Source organism: Pristis pectinata, chromosome 12 (assembly GCF_009764475.1).
Source record: "Pristis pectinata isolate sPriPec2 chromosome 12, sPriPec2.1.pri, whole genome shotgun sequence".
Lineage (NCBI taxonomy): Eukaryota > Metazoa > Chordata > Chondrichthyes > Rhinopristiformes > Pristidae > Pristis > Pristis pectinata.
The window spans coordinates 52,994,964-53,019,243 of NC_067416.1; the positions used below are offsets into that span (position 1 = coordinate 52,994,964).

The 24,280-nt window shown below is 50.4% G+C and overlaps 2 protein-coding genes and 3 pseudogenes across 2 annotated transcripts in view; 1 reads left to right on the forward strand and 4 right to left on the reverse strand.

The window, feature by feature from the left end:
* Positions 1–5,784, reverse strand: part of LOC127576569 (zinc finger protein 229-like) — a 184,706-nt gene extending 178,922 nt beyond the window's left edge. Inside the window, exon 1 of the mRNA XM_052027120.1 lies at positions 5,653–5,784. The gene's annotated coding sequence lies outside the window, so the exon portion shown is untranslated. The remainder of the gene's footprint in view (positions 1–5,652) is intronic.
* Positions 1–5,914, reverse strand: part of LOC127576549 (zinc finger protein 271-like) — a 136,766-nt gene extending 130,852 nt beyond the window's left edge. Inside the window, exon 1 of the mRNA XM_052027086.1 lies at positions 5,906–5,914. The gene's annotated coding sequence lies outside the window, so the exon portion shown is untranslated. The remainder of the gene's footprint in view (positions 1–5,905) is intronic.
* Positions 1–5,938, reverse strand: part of LOC127576853 (zinc finger protein 271-like) — a 312,902-nt pseudogene extending 306,964 nt beyond the window's left edge.
* Positions 1–15,404, forward strand: part of LOC127576630 (zinc finger protein 271-like) — a 157,930-nt pseudogene extending 142,526 nt beyond the window's left edge.
* LOC127576418 (zinc finger protein 850-like) overlaps positions 1,634–24,280 on the reverse strand; it is a 93,281-nt pseudogene continuing 70,634 nt past the window's right edge.

Sequence of the window (24,280 nt, forward strand, 5' to 3'; positions counted from 1 at the left end):
GCTCGGCCAATTGACTGGACCCTCCAACTCCCTCTTTTGTTAATGTTTTCCCCATGGCAGGACGAAGTGCCGCCACTTTCCAATGCTGTTTCCCGTTTTCCAGCAGCTGGAGCCGTCTGTGAACCAGGTGTGCAGTTTTTATTCGGGGTCAAGAGAGTCAAAAGGTTGGCCCCAGGATACAGGGGAGGGCATGAACTTGAGTATGTCCGGGGGTGGGTCCTGGGACTGGGGGAAGGACATGACCTGTTCGTGGAGGCGGCTGACCCCTTCTGGACCAGGTTCGGCCCGGTCCGCGATGTACCACTTCCACTTCACTATCGAGAACCACTGGGCTCAGCCCTCTTTGTGTGTGGAGTCAGAGGACTTGACCCAAAGCATTATGGGCAGGTAGGGGCGAAGGACCACGGGGTCGGTACTGTTTTGGCGCTCGGTTGCAAGGAGCGCCAGGTAGCAAGCCAGCAGCTGGTGCTCGAAGGGGCTGTAGTGGGTGGCGGCCTCTGGCAGTGACTTGGTCCAGAAGCTGAGCAGGACTCTGTGCCCCTGTACCTTCTGCCAGAGGCTCCACTTGACCAGCAACTCGCTAACGGAGACCTGCAATTCGAAGGGGATGCCTTCCTGGCAGGGAAGGGGGGGGGGGGGTGCATGGGGCAGGGCTTGTTCTACCGCCTGTTTGGCTGCTTCAAAGGCGGCCCGCTGTTCGGGCCCCCACGAGAAAGTGGCTTTCTTGAGGGAGATCCCATGGAGGGGTCTTAGGAGTATGATAAGGTGAGGGATGTGTTGCCGCCAGTAGCCAAGGAGGCCCACGAAACTCTGGGTGTCCGTCTTATTAGTGGGGACAGCAAAATTTAAAATGTTGTTCCTCGCAGTGTCAGGTATGACTCTCCTGCCTGTGTGCCACTGTATGCCCAGGAACAATACATTCTGGGCTGGGCCTTGGACCTTTTCCCAGATATTACAGCAGCTCTATTAGCTGTGCTGCTCTAATATCTGGGACAAGACCCCTGCTGAGCTGTTGTCTTTGCCAACAATCTGCTGAATGTCCTGCAGGAAATTCCGGGGGAAGCTCTTCACCCACACAGTTCAACAATGTGGAACGTGTCACCACACGGAGGGATGGAGGTGAACGACAGGAATGCATTGAATGGGAAGCCGAATGAACACAGAGCTCGTAGAGCTGCTGCCAAACGTTGACAAATGTTCAAAACCGACCTCGGGTGTTGACTGTGTGGAGTTTGCACCTTCTCCCTGTGACTGTGTGGGTTTCCTCCCACATCCCAAGAGGTGCGGGCTGAAAGGTTATTGAAGTACTGTAAATTGTCCCTAATGTGTGGCTGATTAGTAGAATCTGCTGGTGGGGGGGGGGTGAAGCAGGGTGTGGTCATGCAAATGTGGTCAGAATTTTAAATATGTATTAATGTAGGATCAGAATAAATGACTGGTTGATAATCAGTGCAGACTCAGTGAGTCAAAGGGCCCATTTCTGTGCTGCATCTCTCTATTCCTCTGAATATTCATACTGGGTGAGATGGGAGGAGACTAGTGTGGAGCAGAAACACTGGAAGGCACCAGATGGGCTGAATGGCCTTTCTACTGTTCATTGTGTGCATTGCAGAGGCAGGAAGGGCTTCAGATGAAATGTTTCAAACAGACTGCTTTATTTTAATCAGAGATCCAGAACATTGAACTCGAACTCAGTTAAAGAGATTACGAAAGAAAATCAACTGTGCCAATGACCAGGGTTCAATACTGGGTGAGATCAGCAATGTTGACAGAATCCGAACCCCGTGAACACCTGCAACACTTGTGAATTTGCGCTAGGTTTCAGTAGCAGTGATGGTTGTATATTGAGCTGGCAGCATGTTTAATCTCTCCACAGTGTGAATTCCCTGGTGTTTCAGCAGCTCAGATGACCAATGGAATCCCTTCCCGCGCTCCAAGCAGGAGAATGGCCTCTCCCCAGTGTGAAATCACTGCTGCTTAACCAGACTGGATGACGTAGTGTATCCCTTCCCACATGTTGGGCAGGCAAAGGGCACCTCTCTGGTGTAAACTCGGTGGTGTGTCATCAAGTCATATGACTGACGGAATCCCTTCCCGCACGTCGAGCAGATGAACGGCCTCTCCTGCTGTGAACTTGCTGGTGTGTCAGCAAATGGGACGACCGAGTGAATCCCTTCCCGCACTCAGAGCAGGTGTACGGCTTCTCCCCGGTGTGAACCCTCTGGTGTCTCAATGAATGGGATGAATCAGTAAATCCCTTCCCACACTCGGAGCAGGTGTACGGCCTTTCCCCAGTGTGAACCCGCTGGTGTGTCAGCAAATGCGATGACTGAGTGAATCCCTTCCCACACTCATTGCAGGTGTACGGCCTCTCCCTGGTATGAACCCGCTGGTGTGTCAGCAAATGGGACGACCGAGTGAATCCCTTCCCACACGTTGAGCAGATGAACGGCCTCTCCCCGGTGTGAACACTCTGGTGCATCAGCAAATAGGACGACCGAGTGAATCCCTTCCCGCACTCAGAGCAGGTGTATGGCTTCTCCCTGGTGTGAACCCGCTGGTGTATCAGCAGCTCAGATGACTGCGTGAAACCCTTCCCGCATGTTGAGCAGATGAACGGCCTCTCCTTGGTGTGAAATCTCTGGTGTGTCAGCAAATGGGACGACCGAGTGAATCCCTTCCCGCACTCAGAGCAGGTGTACGGCCTCTCCCCAGTGTGAACCCGCTGGTGTATTAGCAGCTCAGACGACTGAGAGAATCCCTTCCCACACTCGGAGCAGGTGTACGGCTTCTCACCGGTGTGAACTCGCTGGTGGTCTCTCAGGTTGGATAACTGAGTGAATCTTTTCCCACACGTTGAGCAGGAGAACGGCCTCTCCCCAGTGTGAACTCGCTGGTGGTTCATCAGGCTGGATAACTGAGTAAATCCTTTCCCACACGTTGAGCAGGAGAACGGCCTCTCCCCAGTGTGAACTCGCTGGTGTGCCAGCAAGTGGGATGACTGAGCAAAGTCCTTCCCACACTCCGAGCAGGAGAATGGCCTTTCCCTGGCATGAACTCGCTGGTGCGTCATCAGGCTGGATACCTGAGCCAATCCCTTTGAGCCACCGGTGTGTCTGCAGCAGGGATGACTGAAGGAAGCCCTTCCCACACTGCAGAATACACGGCCTCTTTATGAATTTGTTGGTGCATCAGCAACTGGAATGATCGAGTGAATCCCGTCCCAGATTCAGAGCAGGTGAACGGCCTCTCCCCAGATTCAATTTGTTGATGTTGTGTTTCTGATTCCCATAATCAAATCCTCTGCTTGTTGTATCCTGTAAAAGAAATTTACAAAATTATCAATCAGTACAGGACAGTATTTCAGCTGAGATTTTAGTCTCTGTAGTGAGCTGTTATAATAATGACTAACACAAGCTTGAGGAACAACGTCATCTTCCATCTGGAAACATTGCAGCATCCAGACTGGCATCAAAATCTCTGGTTGTCTTTCCATCTGTAATCAGAACGGGCCATTTCTGCCACTTCCCTTTGTTCTACCCGTTGCTTCCCTCACCTACTCTGCCACTGAAATTCAATGTGTTTTCTGTCTTTCACTGTTAAAAGGGGTATCAAACCCAAAACTTTACCTCTCTCTGCAGATGGAGACACAAGAGACTGCAGATGCTGGAAATCTGAAGCAATACATAAGGGAGCTGGAGGAACTCAAAGTGGGTCAGGCAGCATCTATGGAAGGAAATGGATGGTCAACATTTTGGGTCTTGGTGGTGTTGGACATGGCATATGCATTGGTATTGGTTCATTATTGTTACTTGGACTGAGGTACAGTGAAAAACATGTCTTGCATTCCGATCGTCCAGGTCAATTCATTACACAGTGCAGTTCCATTGAGTTAGTACAGAGTGCATTGAGGTAGTACAGTTAAAAACAATGACAGTACAGAGTAAAGTGTCACAGCTACAGAGAAAGTGCAGTGCACGTGGACAATGAGGTGCAAGGTGACAACAAGGTAGATCGTGAGGTCAAAGTCCATCTCATCGTATCAGGGAACCATTCAATAGTCTTATCACCGTAGGATAGAAGCTGTCCTTGAGCCTGGTGGTACATGTCCTCGGGATCATTGAATGTGAAGGGTAGGTGATAAGACTCACTTGTTGGAGATTGTAATTGAGTAGCAGTTTTGTGGTCCAAATATTATTTGCAACTTACAGTACGGTACATAACTACAACTTACGGTACGTAACTGACGGTATGGTACGGGCGGCATGGTAGCGTAGCGGTTAGCGCGATGCTATTACAGCGCCAGCGATCGGGGTTCAATTCCCGTCGCTGTCTGTAAGGAGTTTGTATATTCTCCCATGTCTGCATGGGTTTCCTCCGGGTGCTCTGGTTTCCTCCCACATTGCAAAGGTGTACGGGTAGGTTAATTTGGGTTTAAAATGGGTGGCGCAGACTCATTAGGCTGGAAGGGCCTGTTACCATGCTGTAAATAAAATTTAAAAAATTTAAATTTAATATTCCAAAATAGAAGTGTTAGATACCATTCTGTATCCAGACAGAGCAGAACTTGTTCTCAGTGGCAGGAGATGAGGACATTGAACACAGTTGAGTTGTAAAATAACCAGAAGTGACAAGGATTTTTGTTTCTTCAACACAGTGTAAAATGACACAATTTATCCACATGGGTAAATTACTGCCTGACCTGCTGAATTCTCCAGCAGTTTCTGGTTTTACTTCGGATTCTGGCATCTGCAATTTCTCTTTAAAAATGGGGCAAAGAGAACGTTTCCGATTGAGAATGTCTCAGCAACCCTGGCCTCACCCTTAGTTTGCAAACCTGTCAGTGATCGAGATGAATGAGGGCAGGTAGAGAGAGAGAAATCAAACACAAAGAGATATTTTATTAACAGTGAAACACATGCTGCAGCTATTGCCGGAACCACAGGCCTCGGCAACATTTCTGGCCCACATTCCACAGCGTGAACATTGCCTCGTCTCCAACTGCCTTTGTTAGTCTATTCACCAGAAAGGTCGATAAAACATAAAGCGAGGCTGGGGTTGCCTAAGTGAAGCCAATCAGAGATGCTCATTTTTCCCTCTCATGTATCACTCCCTCACCCCATCTATTCCTCCCTCCCTCCCACCCATATCTATCCATCCCCCAATCTATCTCTTCACCCAATCCATCCCTCCCTCTCCCAATCATTCCCTCAAACACCCCCCAATCTATCCGCACCCCCACCCATCTATCCCTCTCCAATCCCCCATCTATCCTTCCCCATCCCCCCACCCATCACTTCCCCTCCTCCCATCTATCCCTCCTCCCCACCTATCCCTCCTCCGTCCCCAAATCTATGCCTCCTCCCAATATCTATCCCTCCCAACCCCCAATCCCTCCTCCATACCCCCATCTATCCCTCCAGCACTCCTCCAATCTCTCCTTCCCCCCACTCTAACCCAGCCACCCCCATCAATCCCTCCTCCCGATCTCTCTCCCCATCCATCCCTCCCTGCCTCCCCCACCCCCTTCTCCCCTCCCCCACCCTTCGCATGCATCCCTCCTTCTCACCCCCACATCCCTCCCTAACCCCGAATCTCTGCCTCCTCCACCCCCCATCCATTCCCCTCTCCCCCGAACTCCCCCACCCAAACCTCTCTGCAAGTTGCTTTTGCTCTCTCCCAGGTCTAACGGAAGGGTCTCGGACTTGAAAAGTTCCCTGTTTCTCTTTCCACAGACGCTGCCCTCACCTGCTGAGGGCTTCCCGCACTCACTGGGTTTGCTTTGATTTCAAGCAGGAAAGTGCCCGGGTCCCCCGTGTGGAGCGGGAGGGGGAAGGGGAGGGAAAGGCCGGGACTGCTCAGTGTGGCCGCCCGCAGTGATCCTGCAGCCCGCACGGATTCTCACCCCAACCGTGGGCCGGACCCTGGACTCGATCAAACTTCCGGGTCCAAGGTGGCGCGCAAATGACGTCACCCCTATTGCGCGCCTGCGCTGTGGGCTCGCTCACTGCAGCCAGAGCGGTTTCTCGGCCGCGGTGGCTCTTGGGTACATTCGGCTGCCATGCGAACCAACCTGAACAGCGCCTTTAAATAGCTTCGTTCTCCACCGCAAATCATTCTGCCGACAATAACTGTGTGATGAAGGAAACACTGTTGTCAGTCTATGCACGGAAAGCTCCAGAGATCTATCCTCTGATTTACAAATGATGTCCCTGAGTTATCTCATCAGGAGACACAACATCAGGCAACCTACTCAGACCAGACAAAGCAGAAAATGTCAGGAATCAGCCAGGGTTCCTGCTCCCCATCCCAGCTGTGCAGAAAACCCCACCTCCAGCTGTGCCTCACCAGACGAACTAATTTGCCTGCGTTTGGGACAACAGACAGCCACTACCACAATGATGCAAATATATGGCACACACACAGGTCACATTCACCCACAGAGCAGACGGGTGAATTATTCTGGGACAGCTCACCAAGTTGTTTGTGCGGGAATCCATTGAAAACCAACCTGCTCGCTCCGATCCACCCTGAATGGACAGTGTTAAGTAGCAAGAGCTCCTGCTGGTTCCACCCCACCCTCCTCTCTGACCCCAGGGTCACTGGGCAGTGACGGGGAGCAGGAACCCTGGCTGATTCCCCCTCTCTCTCCAACAGTGCTCCTTGAGGCAGGAACCCTCTCTCACCCACGGGTCACTGTGAGTGAGTGGGAGCAGGAATTTGTGCTTGCCTCGTTCTGAGCCAGATCCCAGAGGGATTGCCCACAGATCGAGGGCCCAGACACGATGGATGCAGACACGGACTCTGTATCTGGGGACAGAACGGGCACCTGATGTGTCTCCTTGCACTCGATGTGACGTTTTCAACTCCGCTGTTGATACCAGATTCTGCGGAAGCTGTTGGTGAGACCGGACCGGGATCATGTGTGTCGCTCCGGTTGCCATTCTGCAGGAAGGGTGTCACGTGCAGGGACACGGTTCACGGGGGTGTCGCCGGGACCGGAGGGCTTGAGTTATAAGGAGAGACTGGGCAGGCTGGGACTGTTTCCCCGGAGCGAAGGAGGCCGAGGAGGGACCTTATAGAGGTTTGTAAAACCACAAGGGGCGTAAGTAAGGTGGACAGTCACTGTCTCTCTCCACCCACCAGCCTCCCAGGGTAGGGGAGTCTAAAACACCCCCCACCACCAGCCTCTCCCCCTGCTGTCAGTTCCGCTCCCGGATTACAGCGGGTGTAATTCCCTGTGTTTGCATGGAGCGTGTGGTCCCAAGGACGGGACCTTCCCCACGCACGGCTCCAGGCGGCAGGTGGGACCGGAGCGCCGGGGCGGGGGGTTTATCCACACCCGGGCTGTGGTGTTTGGCCCCAAGGACCAAGCAGGAGAATGGCCTTTCCCCGGCATGAACTCGCTGGTGCGTCATCAGGCTGGATAACTGAGCCAATCCCTTACCACGTGTTGAGCAGGAGAATGGTCGCTCCCCAGTGTGAACTCGCTGGTGAGTCAGCAGGTGGGTTGACTGAAGGAAGCCCTTCCCTCACTCAGTGCAGATACACGGCCTCTTTGTGAATTTGTTGGTGCATCAGTAACTGGAATAACTGAGTGAATCCCTTCCCACACTCAGAGCAGGTGAATGGCCTATCCCAGTATGAATTTACTGATGTTGTGTTTGAGATTCCCATAAACAAATCCTCTGCTTCTAGTGTCCTGTAAAAGAAATTTACAAAAGTCATCAATAGGTACAGGACAGTATTTCAGCTGAGATTTTCGTCTCTGTAGCTAACTGTTATAATAATGACAAACAACAAGCTTGAGGAACAACGTCATCTTCCATCTGGGAACATTGCAGCATCCAGACTGGCATCAAAATCTCTGGTTGTCTTTCCATCTATAATCAAAATGGGCCATTTCTGCCACTTCCCTTTGTTCTACCCGTTGCCACCCTCACCTACTCTGCCACTGAAATTCAATGTGTTTTCTGTCTTTCACTGTTAAAAGGGGTATCAAACCCAAAACATTCCCTCTTTCTGCAGATGGAGACACAAGAGACTGCAGATGCTGGAAATCTGAAGCAATACAAAAGGGAGCTGGAGGAACTGAAAGTGGGTCAGGCAGCATCTATGGAGGGAAGTGGATTTGGCGATTTTATTGGTATTGGTTTATTATTGTCACTTGTACTGAGGTACAGTGAAAAACATGTCTTACATACCGATCGTACAGGTCAATTCATTACATTGTGCAGTTACATTGAGTTAGCACAGAGTGCATTGAGGTAGTACAGGTAAGAACAATAACAGTACAGAGTAAAGTGTCACAGCTGCAGAGAAAGTGCATTGCAGGTAGACAATAAGGTGCAAGGTCTCAACAAGGTAGATCGTGAGGTCAGAGTCCATCTCATTGTATAAGGGACAATTCAATAGTCTTATCACCGTGCAATAGAAGCTGTCCTTGAGCCTGGTGGTATGTGCCCTCAGGATCATTGAACGTGAAGGGTAGACGATCAGACTCACTTGTTGGAGATTGTCATTGTGTGGCAGTTTTGTGGTCCAAATGTTATTTGCCACTTAATATTCCAGAATAGAAGTGTTAGATACCATCCTATATCCATACAGAATAGAACATGTTCTCAGTAGCAGAAGGAGCCGAGGACATTGAACATAGTTGAGTTGTAAAATAACCATAAGTGACAAGGAATTTTGTTTCTTCAACACAGTGTTAACTGACACAATTTAGCCACATGGAAAAATTACTTTCACAATACATGTTTTTTTATTCACTGGGAGTTGGACTTAGTCCCTTTTTTGACCTCAGTCCCAACTACAGCTGTTACCAACAATGATTTGGATATCAGCAGTGTCTGGAGACCAGTGCCAATCTGAGTTTGCTCATCTATGTTTCCAGACTGCCTGCAGAGGAAAGGCAAATTGCTTTCTGCAGCAGAATCAATGGCTGCATTTATACCCACAATCCCCAGGGCTCCAGAAACAGTCCCAGCCAAACAGTCATTCACCAGCTGGGGCCTGGAGTACACCTTGGGTCGGGCCGGCAGAGGTGCAGCAATATCAAAAAATCTGCAGGTGCCGGAAACCTGAAAAAAAATCGAAAATGCTGGACACGGGTTAGACAGCATCTGTGGGAAGAGAAACAAATAATGTTTCAGGTTGGAAACCCTTTGTCAGAACCGAGAAATTGAGAAAACAAGTTTTAAATTGCAGAAAAGATGAGGAAGGGATAAATACACCACTAAACCCACAGGAAGTGGGAACAGGAGCAGAACATTCAGTGTCTCAAGCCTGCTCTGCCATTCAGCTTTGGATCCAGATCCAGCTTTATATAAAAGGTCAGTTGTAATTAAAACTAAATATGATATTCTTTTAACATATCCAATTGAAAGTCAACTTTTAAAAGATAAAAGTCAATTTTATATTCATGGAGATAAAACAGGTAAATTACCAGCTAACCAATTAAAAACCTCCAAATCTAGACAGCAAATTAAAGAAATTTGCAAAGCCAATGGTGAGTGGACAACTGGTACTTTTAGAAAATGCTATTCTAATCTTTATAGCTCTAATTTTCCTAAAGGTGACACTGTAATGAGTAATTTCTTTGACCAATTAAACGCTCCTGCACTTTCTACCGATAACCAAAAACAGTTGGATCAATCTATTACACTTGAGGAAATCGCCGAGGTTGTACGATCTTTACAATCTGGAAAGACTCCTGGTCCTGATGGATTTCCTGGAGAATTTTATAAGGCCTTTTCCTCTTTGCTTGTACCTCATTTATGTTCTGTTTCTTCGGACTCTTTTAAATTGGGTAGGTTGCCACAATCTTTTTATGAAGCCTCAATTACACTCATGCTGAAGAAAAATAAGAACCCTTATTTGCTGCTGCACACAGATCTGGTGATCCTGATCTGTACAAGAAATCGAGGTATGACCTTCAGAAAGCTATCAGGGATGCCAAGAGGCAATACTGACTCAAAATAAAGGCCCTGACCAGCCATCAGTTATGGCAGGGCTTACATGCCATAACAGGCTACAAGACGAAGTCAGGCTGCATAGTTAACAACAGCACATCCATTCCTGATGAACTTAACGCATTCTTTGCTCGTCTTGAACTAAAGGGAAGTGGATTGTCACCATCCATCCTGACAGCCTCCAATGCAGCTGAACCTGTAATCACAGTGGAAGACACAGCCTTCTGGAAAGTGAACATGAGGTAGCACCTGGCCCAGATGGCGTCCCTGGCCGTGTGCTCAGATCTTGTGCTGATCAGCTGGCAGAAGTATTTGTGGACATATTCAACCTCTCCCTGCTTCAATCTCAGGTTCCCACCTGTTTTAAGAAGACCACTATCATCCCGGTACTGAAGAAAAGCAAGGTAACATGCCTCAATGACTACTGACCAGTGGCTCTGACATCCACCATCATGAAGTGCTTTGAGAGGTTGGTCATGGCACGTATCAACTCCAGCCTCCCAGACAACCTGGACCCACTGCAATTTGCCTATCGACCAAACAGGTCTACAGCGGATGCCATCTCCCTGGCCCTGCACTACGTCCTGGAGCATCTGAACAGTACAGACACCGACCTAAGACTTTTGTTTCTTGACTACAGCTCTGTCTTCAATACAATAATCCCAAGCAAGCTTGTCACCAAACTCCGAGACCGAGGACTCAACACCTCCCTCTGTAACTGGATCCTTGACTTTCTAACAAACAGACCGCAATCAGTAAGGATAGGCAGCAATACCTCCAGCACAATTATTCTTAACACTAGTGCCCCACAAGGCTGCGTCCTCAGCCTTCTATTCTACTCCCTATACACTCATGACTGTGTGGCCAGATTCTGCTCTAACTCCATCTACAAGTTTGCAGATGATACCACTGTTGTAGGCCGTATCTCAAACAGCGATGAGGCGGAGTACAAGAAGGAGATAGAGAGCTTAGTGGAATGGTGTCATGACAACAACCTTTCCCTCAATGTCAACAAAAGAGCTGGTCATTGACTTCAGGAAAGGGGGTGGTGTACATGCACCTGTCTACATCAACAGTGCTGAGGTCGAGAGGGTTGAGAGCTTCTAGTTCCTGGGAGTGAACATCACCAATAGCCTGTCCTGGTCAAATCATGTAGACGCCACGGCCAAGAAAGCTCACCAGCGCCTCTACTTCCTCAGGAGGCTAAAGAATTTGGCATGACCCCCTTGACGCTCACCAACTTTTATCGATACACCATAGGAAGCATCCTATCCGGATGCATCATGGCTTGGTACGGCAACTGCTCTGCCCAGGACCGCAAGAAACTGCAGAGAGTTGTGGACACAGCCCAGCGCATCACAGACACCAGCCTCCCCTCCTTGGACTCTGCATAATCAAAGACCCCACCCACCTGGGTCATTCTCTCTTCTCTCCTCTCCCACAGGGTAGAAGATACAGGAGCCTGAGGGCACATACCACCAGGCTCAAGGACAGCTACTACCCCACTGTGGTAATACTATTGAACCGTTCCCTTATACAATGAGATGGACTCTGACCTTACGATCTACCTTATTGTGACCTTGCACCTTATTGCACTGCACTTTCTCTGTAGCTGTGACACTTTACTCTGTACTGTTATTGTTTTTACCTGTACTACATCAATGGACTCTGTACTAACTCAATGTAACTGCAATGTGGAATGAATTGACCTGTACGAACCGTATGCAAGACAAGTTTTTCACTGTATCTCGGTACAAGTGACAATAATAAACCAATACCAATACCAAGCCGAATGCCCCAACGCAGTGCCGAGAGACATTCACTGTTTGTCAGTGGCTCCTTTTATCAAGATTCACTCAGCTCGGACCTCACAAGCGGACGCAGAGTTGGGAATTTATTTTCGGGGACACATACGAGTGATTCCGGAGATCAGGGGCGGGTTTAACTTCACATATTGACGGGAGAAGTGGTTCTGAGGAGTGGAGAGTATAAAAAAGATGTTTTTGTGTGCAGAGTAACGAGGAGATGGCTCCGGGACCAGTGGACACCAGGTTTAAATAGTTCTGCAAAATAATCCAAGGCGGTGCCAGCGTTTTGGCGCTGCAAGATCTCCTTTGTTTTGTCTCTCTCTCTCTCTCTCTCTCTGTCTCCCCCTCTCTCTCCCAATGCTCTCCCGGCTGCCGGATCGAACACCCGACCAGGCGGCGACGCTGTGGCCCTTCCCCCGGCAGAGACATCGCCTTTGCCCCCGCTCCAGCCTCCTCTCCCCGCACAACTGAAAACTCCATTCACCCAGCTCGACTGAAGGCTCCTCCGTTCGGAAGCCGGAACCAGCTCCTCCCGCCGCAGAACCGCACCTCCCGTCTGCATTAAAACAGGACAATCCCAGAGCAGGAGGGACAAGCGGCTGAGCACAGCGGGACGGGCAGCAGCGGTCCCGGCAGAGGGGGAAATCGTGTCGGGCCCTGCGTCAGATTTTGCTCAAGGCCCGGGACCCAGATCTGGAGGGGAGGGGGAGCAGGGGGAGGGCAGAGGAGAGAGGGAGGAGAGAGGGAAGGGGAGGGCTGAGAGGAGGAAGGGGGAGGGGAGATAGAAGGGGAATAGGGAAGGGGGAGGCCAGATGAAGGGGGGAGGGCAGGGGAGAGATGGAAGAGAGAGGGAAGGGGGAAGTGGAGGGCATGGGAGGGGGAAAGGGGAGAGGGAGAGGGTGGAAGGAGGAGGGCAGGGGGAGAGGGAGGGCAGAGTGAAGGGGAGGGGAGCATTTTGTGTGTGGTTCAGATTCACGATATCACTTTCGATCTTGGTATAAAGTTCAATCATATTCTGATCTGACCTTCCATCTCATTGCACTGCACTTTCTCTGTAGCTGTGACACTTTACTCTGTACTGTTATTATTTTTACCTGTACTAACTCAATGTTACTGCACTGTGCAATGAATTGACCTGGACGATCCGTATGCAAGACACGTTTTTCACTGTACCTCAGTAAAAGTGACAATAATAAACCAATACAATCGCCAAGTCCAACACCACCAAGACCCAAAACATTGACTGTCCATTTCCCTCCATAGATGCTGCCTGACCCACTTTCAGTTCCTCCAGCTCCCTTATGTATTGCTTCAGATTTCCAGCATCTGCAGTCTCTTGTGTCTCCATCTGCAGAAAGAGGGAATGTTTTGGGTTTGATACCCCTTTTAACAGTGAAAGACAGAAAACACATTGAATTTCAGTGGCAGAGTAGGTGAGGGAGGCAACGGGTAGAACAAAGGGAAGTGGCAGAAATGGCCCATTCTGATTATAGATGGAAAGACAACCAGAGATTTTGATGCCAGTCTGGATGCTGCAATGTTCCCAGATGGAAGATGACGTTGTTCCTCAAGCTTGTGTTTGTCATTATTATAACAGCTCGCTACAGAGACTAAAATCTCAGCTGAAATACTGTCCTGTACCTATGGATGACTTTTGTAAATTTCTTTTACAGGATCCAACAAGCAGAGGATTTGTTTATGGGAATCTCAAACACAACATCAGTGAATTCACACTGGGGAGAGGCCGTTCACCTGCTCTGAGTGTGGGAAGGGAGTCACTCGGTCATTCCAGTTGCTGATGCACCAACAAATTCACAGAGAAGAGGCCGTGTATCTGCACTGAGTGAGGGAAGCGCTTCCTTCAGTCATCCCTCCTGCTGACACACCAGCGTGTTCATACTGGAGAGCGGCCACGTGTGGTAAGGGATTGTCTCAGTTATCCAGCCTGATGACACATCAGCGAGTTCATGCTGGGAAAAGGCCATTCTCCTGCTCGGAGTGTGGGAAAGGCTTTGCTAAGTCATACAACTTGCAGGTACACCAGCGAGTTCACACTGGGGAGAGGCCGTTCTCCTGCTCAACGTGTGGGAAAGGATTCACTCATTCATCCAGCCTGATGATGCACCAGCGAGTTCACACCAGTGAGAGGCCATACACCTGCTCCGAGTGCGGAAAGGGATTCACTCGGTCGTCCCATTTGCTGACACACCAGAGCGTTCACACCGGGGAGAGGCTGTTCATCTGCTCGACGTGCGGGAAGGGATTCACTCAGTCATCTGAGCTGCTGATACACCAGCGGGTTCACACCGGGGAGAAGCCGTACACCTGCTCCGAGTGTGGGAAGGGATTCACTCGGTCATCCGATTTGCTGAAACACCAGAGAGTTCACACAGGGGAGAGGCCTTTCATCTGCTCGACGTGCGGGACAGCGGGTTCACACTGGGGAGAGGCCACTCTCCTGCTCAACGTGTGGGAAAGGATTCACTCAGTTATCCAACCTGGTGATACACCAGAAAGTTCACACCAGGGAGAGACCGTACACCTGCTCGACGTGTGGGAAGGGATTCACTCAGTCGTCTCAGCTGCTGTTACACCAGTGGGTTCACACCGGGGAGAGGCCATACTCCTGCTCCGAGTGTGGGAAGGGATTCACTCGGTCGTCCTATTTGCTAACACACAAGCGGGTTCACACCGGGGAGAGGCCATACTCCTGCTCCGAGTGCGGGAAGGGATTCACTCGGTCGTCCTATTTGCTGACACACCAGTGAGTTCACACCGGGGAGAGGCCGTACACTTGCTCCAAGTGTGGGAAGGGATTTACTCAGTCATATCAGCTGCTAATGCACCAGCGGGTTCACGCTGGGGAGAGGCCCTACACCTGCTCCGAGTGTGGGAAGGGATTCAGTCAGTCATCCAGTTTGCTGACTCACCAGCTGGTTCACACCGGGGAGAGGCCATTCATTTGCTCAACGTGCGGGAAGGTCTTCCATCAGTCATACTCCCTGATGACACACCAGCGAGTTCACACTAGGGATATACCCTTTGCCTGCCCTACATGTGGGAAGGGATACACTAAGTCATCCAGTCTGGTGAAGCACCAGTGAGTTCACACCAGGCAGAGGCCGTTATCCTGCTCTGAGTGCGGGAAGGGATTCACTCTGTTGTCCCATTTGCTGACACACCAGCGAGTTCACACCGGGGAGAGGCCCTTTGCCTGCCCTACATGTTGGAAGGGATACACTACGTCATCTAGTCTAGTGAGGTACCAACGAGTTCACACTGGGGAGAGGCCGTTCACCTGCTCTGAGTATGGGAAGGGATTCACTCAGTCATCTCGGCTGCTGAGACACCAGCGAGTTCACACCAGGGAGGAGCCGTACACCTGCTCTGAGTGTGGGAAGGGATTCACTGATTCGTCCAATTTGTTGAGACACCAGTGAGTTCACACTGCAGAGAAAGATTAAACATGCTGTCTGCTCAATATACAACCTTCACTGCTCCTGAAATCTAGCGCAAATTCTCAAATGTTGCAGGTGTTCATGGGGGTCGGATTCTGTCGACGCTGCTGATCTCGCCCAGGATTGAACCCTGGTCATTGGGCACAGTTGATTTTCTTTTGTAATCTCTTTGTAATCTGAGTTAGAGTTCAATGTTCTGGATCTTTGATTTTAAAATAAAACGGTTCAGTTTGAAACACTTTATCTAAGGCCCTTCCTGTCTCTGCAATGCACACAATGAACAGTAGAAAGAGAGGCCATTCAGCCCATCTGGTGCCTTCCAGTGTTTCTGCTCCACACCAGCCTCCTCCCATTTCACTCAGTATGAATATTCAGCGGAATAGAGAGATGCAGCACAGAAATGGGCCCTTTGACTCACTGAGTCTGCACTGATTATCAACCAGTCATTTACTCTGATCCTACATTAATATATTTTTAAAATTCTGCCCACATTTGCATTGACCACACCCTGCTTCACCCCCACCACCAGCAGATTCTACTAATCACCCACACATTAGGGACAGTTTACAGTACTTGAAAGGCACTTGGGATGGGTACAGGGACAAGAAAGGTGCAGAGCGATTTGGGCCAAACCAGGGAGGACGTCCAGTTTTAGCCTCAGGGGATGGGAGGGACTGGTGTTCCCCCTCCTGTGGGGATTGAATTCTCCACTTTCAGGTCGCCAGTGTCCTCTGCAGACCCCAGTTGTGAGCTGTTTTAATTTCCCTCTCCATTCCCACAGCGACCTGTCTGTCCTCAGCTCCCTCCACTGCCGGTGGGGGTGGGCGGAGGTGGTGGGGGGGCTCAATGCAGACGAGAGGAACAGCACCTCATTTTCCACCTGGGTCGTCTAAACCCGTGAACATTCAATTCTCCAGTTTCAGGTCACTTGTTCCCCCTCTGTCCCTATTCTGTCTCCTCCTGATCTACCCCGTTCCTCCTACTCCCACCCCCAGTCTCTCTCCCCCTGATCTACCCCGTTCCTCCTATCCCCACCCCCAGTCTCTCTCCCCTGATCTACCCCGTTCCTCCTACCCCCACCCCCAGTCTCTCTCCCCTGATCTACCCCGTTCCTCCTATCCCCACCCCCAGTCCCCTATCACACTTTTCCCCTCCTCCACCCACTCCAATCTGCCCCTCACCCACACCCTCCTCCCTCCACTGTTGCCGCCTGCTCAGCCTCCCTCCGTTATTGGGCTCCCTGCCCCACCTTCCTTCCCTGTCGGATCCCATCCGTTTCAGCCCTGTTGTTGGGTCCACCTGTCGCCTCTCTGCCTCTGCTGTTGTTTCGGTTCATCGCTCCTCATGGATGGACAGGTGGAGCGAGCTCGGGCTTTTCCCTTCGGAGAGAACGAGGGTGAGAGGTGACTGGATAGAGGTGTACGAGATGATAAGAGGCACAGATCGAGTGGACGGTCAGAGACTTTTCCCCAGGGCGACAATGGCTAACGCGAGGGGACATAACTGTAAGGTGATTGGAGGAAGGTATAAGGGGGATGTCAGGGGTAAGTTTTTTACACAGAGAGTGTTGGGTGTGTGGAATGCACTGCTGGCAGAGGTTGTGGGGGCAGATACATGAGGGGCATTTAAGACACTCTGAGACAGACACATGAATGATAGAGAAATGGGGGGCGATGTGGGAGGGAAGGGTTCGATAGATCTCAGAGCAGGATAAAATGTCGGCACAACATTCTGGGCTGAAGGGCCTGTACTGTGCTGTATGTTCTATGTAGGGGAATCCAAATCCAGAGTGAGAGGGTAAAGAGTTAAAAGGGACCCGAGGGGCAACTTTTTCATGCAGGGGGTGGTGAGTGTGTGGAATGAGCTGCCAGAGGAAGTGGGTGAGGCAGGTACAACAGCATCATTTAAGAAGCACTTGGACAGGTACATGGAGGAGCGGGGCTTAGAGGGATATTGGCGGAATGCAGGAAATTGGGACTAGCTGGGGGGGGGGCACCGTGGTCGGCATGGACTGGATGGGCCGAAGGGCCTTTATCTGTCCTGTATTGCTCTATGACATGACAACAACAAAATTTCGCACACTTTACAACAACAGGGCACAGATGGTCATTAAAGAAACAATTGCGCTAACTGGGCTTCAGGCATTTACTTCAATGCTGCTTTCACACAACAGCATTGAGTCGTGTGGGCTGCATACTACAACAACAACCTCCAATAAGGGGGCATTATAACAACTGCAAACACTTCACAGGACATCGGAAGAGTAATCTGCCAAAAACTAGGAATGAAGGGACAAAATGATTATCCACATTGGCACAACCCTAGAACTTCTCACATTAATGGGATGATCCAACATCTGGCACTGAACCAGCATCCCAACAATCCCAGCCATCGGAAGGGCATTGAAATAATCATTGCTAAGTTGGTTTATTATTGCCACATGTACTGAGGTGCAGTGAAAAACTTTGATTTACATGCCATCCATACAGATCATTTCATTTGTAAGGAGAATATTTTAAAATTCATTCCTTGATCTTTCCTGATTCAACAGCAAGAGGTATTCACAAATAAAGGAGGCACGTTACACGTGTTAAAGGTTATAAAATCCTACTTTATTAGAATTATATAAAGTCCACTCATTAACCACCGAAATACAGAGGGATAGAATCAATCAATCAGTCAATGAATTGATCGACTACAGATGCAAGAGGGAAGCCCAGGTGTCCAACAGCCTCTTTTATGTCTCTCTCTCCCTCTCTCTCTCTTGCTCCCTCTCTCTCCCTCTCTCTCTCTCGCTCTTTTTCACTCTTACTCTCTCTCACTGTCTCTCTCTCTCTCTCTTTCTATCTCTCTCACTCTCTGTCTCTCACTCTCTGTCTCTCTCTCACTCTGTCTCTCTGTCTCTCTGTCTCTCTGTCTCTCTGTCTCTCTCTCTCTCTCTCCCTCTCTCTCTCTCTGTGTCCCTCTCTCGCTCACTCTCTCACACTCACAGCACCCGGTCATGACTCCAGCCTAAACTGAGATTCTGATTTGCACAGAGAAGTAGCCCCATTTGTACACCCTCCCTTACCCTGCTACTTTTCCATGGTACCAGGTGGAACCTTCATATCTCTTGGGACCTTTGGCCGAGGCACATAATTTAGACATCAGGTTTTGCAGAAAAATATGTTTTTCATTGTTTAGATAACACGTTCCTCTCAAGGCTGAGTATCAGCACCCCGCTACATTCTCAAAACATTCCCTACATTCCCAGCTCACTCTATTTTGTCTCACACACTTTAGCACAAACTAAAGAGGAACCAAATATGACTTCTGGAAAATTTAACTCTCTCCTTACAAGTTGTTACTTGTGAAGAGATGACTGAGGGTTTGGGTTCTTATCTAAACAAAATATCCCAACTGGATAAGATTATTGGTATTGGTATTGGTTTATTATTGTCACTTGTACCGAGGTACAGTGAAAAAATTGTCTTGCAAACCGTTCATACAGGTCAATTCATTACACAGTGCATTGAGGTAGGACAAGGGTAAAACAATACAGAATGCAGAGTAAAGTGTCACAGCTACAGGGAAGTGCATTGCAGGTGGACAATAAGGTGCAAGGTCATAATAAGGTAGATTGTGAGGTCAGGGTCCATCTCATCTTATAAGGGAACCGTTCAATAGTCTTATCACAGTGGGGCAGAAGCTGTCCTTGAGCCTGGTGGTACGTTCCCTCAGGCTCCTGTATCTTCTGCCTGATGGGAGAAGGGAGAAGAGAGAATGACCCGGGTGGATGGGGTCTCTGATTATGCTGGTTGCTTCACCAAGGCAGTGAGAGGTATAGACAGAGTCCAAGGAGGGGAGGCTGGTGTCCGTGACGCGCTGGGCTGTGTCCACAACTCTCTGCAGTTTCTTGTGCCGTACCAAGCCGTGAAGATTACTGAAGAAATCAGATCGAAATATCCCACCAATGCTGAGTCTGATGGGGTCCGGCTGCTGGATAATATTAAACGTGCATGGGGTAAGATCCAGAGAATTCCCGAGGGGAAGGAGAAAACTGGATGGACGCCAGCCGTCCAATCACAATGAAGAATGAGAGAACGTGTTCAGTTACAAGACCAGCACGATGTGGACTGTGAAAAACATAAAGATCAGATGATGAGCAAGTGAAAAAGGAAAAGGAGAACTGTGACAGGTTACACAGTCCGTGGGACAGAGACACGAAAACATCAACAGAGCAAATCTGTGCGTTAACTGAACAAGTGAGAGAACAGAAGCAGAAGTGAGATCGAATGGAAGTGAACTATCGGAAGCTCAGTGGGATGAGGGAGAACGGGACAGAGGGGAGTGGTCACCGCTTCCTCTAATCTGCGTCTGGCCTCCCCTCGGCAGTAGAGGAGGCCGAGGACAGACATGTGGGTGGGGGAATGGGGAGTGGGATTAAAATGGCCGGTCACCGGGAGATCCCGGCTGGTAGGCGGATGGAGTGAAGGTTCTCGACAAAGCGATGCCCCGATCTGTGTCGGCTCTCACCGGTGTAGAGGAGGCCACACCGGGAGCACCGGATGCAATAAATGACACCGGTGGATTCACAGGTGAAGGACGGCCTCAGCTGGAAGGACTGTCTGGGGCCCTGAATGGTGGTGAGGGAGGAGGTGCAGGGGCAGGTGTAGCACTTGGTGCGGTTACAGGGATGTGCCGGGAGGGGGATGGGTGAGGAGAGACCAGCTGACAAGAGAGTCACGGATGAATGATCCTTACGGAGAGAGGGGAGAGGAGGGGAGGCGAGTGGGGGAGGGGAGAGGAGAGGGGAGGGGACTGGAGAGGGGGGGAGTGAGGGAGGGTGAGGGAGGTGATGGGGAGGGGGAGGGGGAAGAAGCTTGGGGGGAGGGGGAGGGAGGAAGGGTGGGACGGGGAGGGGGAGGTAGAGGAGAGAGGAGGGAGGGAGGGTGGGAGAGGGAGAGGGAGGGAGGGGAAAGTGGGGATAGGGGTGAGGGGAGGGGGAGGGTGGGTGGCAGAAGGAGAGACGGAGGGTGGGGGAGGGGGTGGGTGTGAGGGAGGGGAGGGGAGAGGGGGATAGGGCAGTGAGGGGGGTGAGGGAGGGGGGAGGGAAGGAAGGGGGAGGGGAGGTGGGAGGGGACAGAGGGGGGATGATAAGGTGGTTAATTAAATCTGTGAGGTGCAGCTCAGAGCTGAATCAGAATCAGGTTTATTATCACTGACGTATGTCGTGAAATTTGTTGTTTTGTGGCAGCATGAAGACAAAAAAGTTACAGAAATAAATTAATGGTGCAAAAGAGGAATAACGAGGTAGTGTTCATGGGTTCATGGACCGTTCAGAAATCTGATGGCGGAGGGGAAGAAGCTGTTCCTGAATCGCTGAGTGTGGGTCTTCAGGCTCCTGTACCTCCTCCCCGATGGTGGTAACGAGAAGAGGGCATGTCCCGGGTCTGGAAGGCTGCAACGTGCCCAGAGGGAAGGGGAGGTGCTGTTCCTCAGGCTGTGTCGGGCCTCGTAGTAACAGTGCAGGGGGTGGGGGTCGGGGTGGGGGTGGGAGGTAGAATTAAAGTGACAGGTAACCGGGAGATCAGGGTCGCTCCTGTGGACTGAATGCAGGTTCCCCACAGAGCGGTGACCCAACCTGTGTTTGGTTCCTCCGGTGTAGAGGAGGCCACACTGTGAGCACCCAATGCAGTGAGTGGATTGGAAGAATTGTGAACAAGAGGAAAAGGGCTTCCAGACCCCACATTAAATTCAATGCTGGGTAACTCATTCCCTCTGTTTGTATCAGAACTGGTCACTTCTGCTGTCGATCATCTACCTGTAACATTGGAGAAACAAAGGACGGCAGATGCTGGAATCTGGATGAAAAACACGATGATGCTGGAGGAACTCAGCAGGCCAGGCAGCATCCGTGGAGAAGAGCAGGCGGTCAACGTTTCGGGGTCAGGACCCTTCTTCAGGACTGAAGATAGGAAAAGGGGAAGCCCAATATAGGGTAACTAGTGAGAGAATAGGTCCCTTTAGGCATCAATGCTGTCATCTGTGTGTGGAACCACAAGAGAGAGGTGAGATCTTAAATGAATATTTCTCATCTGTATTTGCACAGAGAAGGTCATGCAAGCTAAGGAATTAAGGGATACGAGTAGTGATGTCTTGGGACATATCATCATTACAAAAGAGGAGGTGCTGGCAGTCTTAAAGCATATTCGGGTGGACAAATCTCCAGGGCCTGACCAATTGCATCCCAAGACCTTGCAGGAAGAATAGGAAAGAAATTGCATGGACCCTGGCAGAGTTATTTGCATCTTCCTTAGCCAGGGGTGAGATACCAGAAGTCTGGAGGGTGTGCCTTTATTTAAGAAGGGCTGCAAGGACAAGCCAGGGAACCACAGGCCAGTGAACCTCACATCAGTGGTGGGAAATTACTGGAGGGGATTCTGAGCGACAGGACCTACCAGCGTGTGGAAAGGCAAGGACTGCTGAGGGACAGTCAGCACAGCTTTGTGAATGGGAAATCATGTCTCACAAACATCAGTGTTTTTCATCACAGGCGGAGGACTGTGCCGGGCTGCCGTGTGGGGAGCAGGCGCAGTCTGGCTCTTTGGCAGTTGCAGACACGATAAGACTGCAGATGCTGGAATCTGCCGCAAAAAGACTGCTGGAGGAACTCGGCAGATCGAGCAGCATCTGTGGAGGCAGAGGGATGATTGGTGTTTCGGGTCAAGATACTGCATCAGGACTGAGCGTAGAGGGAAGACAGCCGGCATAAAGAGGTGAGAGGGAGGGGGGAGGCAGAGGTTGGGAGGTGGAACCAGGTGAGCTGGGAGATGATGGGCAGGTGGAGGCAGATGGGTTGGGGGTTGGGGGGAGGCAGAAGGTAGAGACATCGGCTGGAGCTGATGTGGAACCAGATAAGGGAGGGAACGTGAGCAGGTGGCAGCAGCTGGGGCAGGGGTAAGTAGACAGAGGCAGAGAGATGACAAGTGAAAGCTGGGAAGGGAGGAAGGATGATGAGCAGATGGAATCAGGGGCGGGAGGGGAACGGATCTCGGGAATGGGCGGTGGGGGAAAGAGGGAGGAGGAAAAGGTGAACAAAAGGAGAATCTGGGAGGAGTGGGAAAGGAACGAGAGTTGGTCGCCTGAAACTGTCAAATTCAACGTCCGTACCTTTGGGCTGTAGGCTCACCAAGTGGAATACAAAGTGCCGTTTTTCTAGTTTGTGTTTGGCCTCACCATGGCAGTGGAGAAGGCCGAGGACAAACAGGTCGGTGTGGAAATGAGGAGGGGAATTGAAATGAGCTGGAACCGGAAGCTCGAGGTGGCACATCATCCTTCACCATTTCTGCGTCAGGATCCCAGCACCAGTCACATCTTCCCCTCTTCCTCCACTTTCTTCCAAAGGACCACTCTCGGTGGTGGAGCAGCCGTCCAAAACTAGAGGCTCAAGGTGAAAGGAGAAAGATTTAAAAAGGATTGGATCGGGTGGCAGCTGAGGGAATGTTTCTCATGGGGGAAGAATCCAAATTTTCAGCGGCATGGTTTTGGGCTGAGGGGTCACCTGTTGGCGATGAGGAAGATTCTGTCACTTTTCCATCAATCAGAGAGACAGGGTGAGAGAAGCATCTACAAAGTACATTGCAGTCATTCCCAGTTTTGAAAGCATCTCCTTAAACTCTGATCATCAGGCACCAATCTCAAAAGGGCAGAATCTTTCCCCACCCTTACTAGGGAGTGGTTCCTCAGTTATTGTATTCAGGACAGAAATCAATGAATTTTTTTGAGGTGGTGAATGGGGGAATCAGGTAGGACAATGAATGAGGCACAGGATCTGTCAGGACAGTCCTGTATTGCAGTGACTCATTGGCATGACATTCAGCCCATTGAGAACAGCCCCGTGTTGAAAAGATCTGGGGGTAGCACGGTATTGTAGTGGTTACCGTAACGCTGTTACATCAACAGCGACCCAGGTTCAATTCCCGCTGTTGTCTGTAAGGAGTTTGTACGTTCTCCCCATGTGTCTGCGTGGGTTTCCTCCGGGTGCTCTGGTTTCCTCCCACATTCCAAAGATGTACGGGTTGGGAAGTTGTGGGCGTGCTATGTTGGCGCCGGAAGCGTGGAGACACTTGCGGGCTGCCCCCAGAACACTCGACACAAAAGATGCATTTCACTGTTTGTTTCGATGTACATGTGATGAATAAAGATATCTTAAATCTTAAAGAAAGTAGAGTTAAACACCACTACTTTCTCCCCGAGGCTTGATGGATTGGGAATGTCACAGAAAGATACAGCACAGAAACAGGCCGACACAGTCCACAACTCCACACTGATCCCACATTCATCCTTTTTTAAAAATTCTCCTGACATTCTTGTCAACTCTCCCCAACTTCTCCCACTCACCAAGCGCAATTTACAGCAGCCAATTGACCTACCAACCAGCATGTCTTTGGGACGTGGGAGGAAACTGGAGCTCCTGGAAGAAATTCCCAGTCACAGGGAGAACCCCCACACAGTCAGTACCCAAGATCTGGATTGAACCTGGGCTCCTGTCACTGCAAGGTAGCAGCTCTATTAGCTGTGCTGCTCTAATATCTGGGACAAGACCCCTGCTGAGCTCTTGTCTTTGCCATCAATCTGCTGAAAGTCCTGCAGGAAATTCCGGGGGAAGCTCTTCACCCACACAGTTCAACAATGTGGAACGTGTCACCACACGGAGGGATGGAGGTGAACGACAGGAATGCATTGAATGGGAAGCCGAATGAGCACAGAGCTCGTAGAGCTGCTGCCTCACGTTGACAATGTTCAATCCCGACCTCGGGTGTTGACTGTGTGGAGTTTGCACCTTCTCCGTGTGACTGTTTGGGTTTCCTCCCACGTCCCAAGAGGTGTGGGCTGAAAGGTTATTCAAGGACTGTAAATTGTCCCTAATGTGTGGGTGATTAGTAGAATCTGCTGGTGGTGGGGGTGAAGCAGGGTGTGGTCAATGCAAATGTGGGCAGAATTTTAAATAGGTATTAATGTGGGATCAGAGTAAATGACTGGTTGATAATCAGTGCAG